We start from the raw sequence: 2,785 nt of genomic DNA on the forward strand, positions 1-2,785 counted from the left end.
AAGTGCTGCCCACCCAAATAAGGAGAGTGTGGAGAAGCATTACTGAGTGCAGAAGTGTGTCTCTGTCAGTTTGGCATGAGCTGGTGATGTCAGATCTCAGTTCTTCATCTAAATATTTTTTAGAATATCATTCTTTTCACAAAAGGCACAACTTTCCAAAGCATATTACAAAAGGAAATACAAGCAAGGATAAAATTTGAAAATTGTACAGCTTAAATATAAATAAATCTGAATGAATTCTAAATATATTTCAAATATTCAACAATGTTTAAATAGATTCTTTTGTCACATACAGAAGACGCACCCTAACTTGGTAGTTATGTGTTGTTCTAGAAAACACCAATTTGATGCTTGGGAGTTTTAAAGGGCATTTTTTTTCTTTCTTTCTTTTTTTTCCAATTTCCATCCTCAGGCAAATTTAGAGAGACATACTGGATATCCTGAATTTTTCCACCCTTTAAAGGGCCATTTTCAGTCATGACAGTGGCAGAAAAAGTGTTCTCACTGATGGATTACAGGGTTGCTTCATTTCCCCTGTAGCCTCCATTCAAAACCAAAACTCTCTTTCCTGGTGCTGGTATTACTGTCTCCAAATGAGTCTGGTCAAGTTTTAGTTTGTCTCCAGAATCCATCTTCTTTACCACTGCAGTGTATTTGTAGATTATTTCCTGGACAACTCCTTTATTTCTCCCCAAGTTTTTTGGTTATAATTTTCACAATAATGTCAGGGTGTAACCAATAATCTGATGGAGGACTTTTTTTTTCTTTTGTTCTTCAAGCTCTATGATTTCATTAAGTGTAGGTTTCTTCTTCTTTTCTTTTGGCCGAGATGAGCTCTGGGATGGTTCTTTTCGTTTCACTGATGCTGCAGTTCCCACCATTTTCAAAGCACTAGGATCCGGAGAACTTGGTTTGGAAGATGCATCTGAAGTACTTCTCCTTTATTCAAATCGAACCAACTTTCTCTTCACTATTTTCCCTCCTTAATTCAGTGAAGACTGGACATTCTTATTCTTTTCCTTCTAAATCTCTTCTTATTTGTTCTTCAATAAACTTGGTAGTTTTTTCTTCCTCGTCAAGGTGCCGCTTCTTTTTTTCCTCCCGTACTTGTCTCCGAACAGTTTCTGGGAGTCTATCAATGTTTTGAATATACCAGCTTTTGGCTGTCTCATCCACTTTGCGTAAACCTTCTCTGCCTAAGCATCTGGTAAACTCAGTTAGCGTTTCCCACTGGGTAGCATTCATATCAACATGCCCTCTAGGACTGAGGTATTCATTATGTACGATGTTGTGGACTCTCTTCGCGCCAAATCGTCTTCTGAGCAGTTCTAAAAAGTCATTTCGGAACTGCTCGGGAAAAGAATTCCAAAATTGCTGAGGCTCTTCCGAAGCCAGGAGTTGTCTCCGATGAGACTCGGACGTGCAATGGCACTTAAACCGTTCTCATCTCGGCTTCTGGCACATCTGGCAACACCATCGCAGCTTCTGGAGCCCTTGGATTTGATCCCGTTAGCAATGGTCTTGGGGGTGAGGAAATCGGATATCCTCATGGGAAGAAGCGACAACCACCGCGGAGGAGCCTCTTCTGCCCTCTACACACACACACACACACACTCTCTCTCTCTCTCTCTTTCACTCTCACTCTCTCTCTCTCTCTCTCTCCTTTATAAAGCCAACCCAGAATCGAGGAAGGAGGGGACGGGGAACGTCAGATCGAGGCTGTCAAGGGAAGAGAGGAGAAAAAAACTCGGAGGAAGAATTGGGGAGGGAGGGGAAGGGTAAGAGAGAGGAATAGGGGGATAGGGGAGACTATTCATCTACATTTTAAACTGTCTTTCATGTGAAATTTTGAACATTAAAATTGTCTATTTTAAATAAATATTTTAGTCTCTACTATTTGTAATGTTTTCCTTTTACCTAAAAATTTTCCTAAATTCTACATTATGAGGGAATGGGAGAGAACTTTTAGCTCTCAACTGTCTCCCTAAGCTCTAAGATTTCTTGTTGTCTTCCCTTGTTGTCAGGGCCCAAGTCGTTAATACAGTTGTGACAAAACAGGTGAAGTTAGATTGGGGGAGGAAGATGGGGAGGGGAAGAGGAGTATTTTGTGCCCAGGACTGGGAAGAACTTCACAAGATGAATTCAGAATTCAGCCTCCCAAAGCAATACTCTTAAATCTTTATCTAATTTTTTCCTTACAAGAAGTTGACAACAGTCTCTTTAAACGTCCATTCAAAACTACACTTTCATACAGGATAAAGTATAAAAATAAGTAAATTCAGAAAATAAGGACAGAGTTGGATACTGAAATTAAATATAGTTGAAGCAAAGTTAAATTTAGTGAGCAATTACTAACTTAAAAAATAAGAAAAGGAACCCATTATAAAGATTCAAATGGAAGAGAAAGCAAAGTTAATAATTATAACTTAAATGATTAAATTCCCCAATAAAATTACAATAGAATAGGAATGCAACCATTTGTTGCACACAGGAAATACATTTTAAAAATAAAAACAGGCCCAAAAAAATTGACTGTTGGGGAGATATACAATGGGCGCAAAGCAGGAACAGAAACGTGTTGTTTCCCGAGAGCGGATTCCTCAGGCAGGAGGAAGGTGCAAACTCACTCCTCGGGGGCTAGGCCACAACAAGTAGGAGGGCTGCCGCGGTGGGCCTGGAAGCCTAGGGCGTGGGCCTGGGTGGAGCCGCCGCGGGTGCAGATCTTGGTGGTAGTAGCAAATATTCAAACGAGAACTTTGAAGGCCTAAGTGGAGAAGGGTTCCAT

At 40.3% G+C, this 2,785-nt stretch overlaps 1 pseudogene; it reads right to left on the minus strand.

The window, feature by feature from the left end:
- Positions 1-265: 265 nt before the first annotated feature.
- LOC127555150 (DNA/RNA-binding protein KIN17-like) lies at positions 266-1,596 on the minus strand (annotated as a pseudogene).
- Positions 1,597-2,785: the final 1,189 nt, after the last annotated feature.

This window comes from Antechinus flavipes, chromosome 1, assembly GCF_016432865.1.
Source record: "Antechinus flavipes isolate AdamAnt ecotype Samford, QLD, Australia chromosome 1, AdamAnt_v2, whole genome shotgun sequence".
NCBI classification, from domain to species: Eukaryota; Metazoa; Chordata; class Mammalia; order Dasyuromorphia; family Dasyuridae; genus Antechinus; species Antechinus flavipes.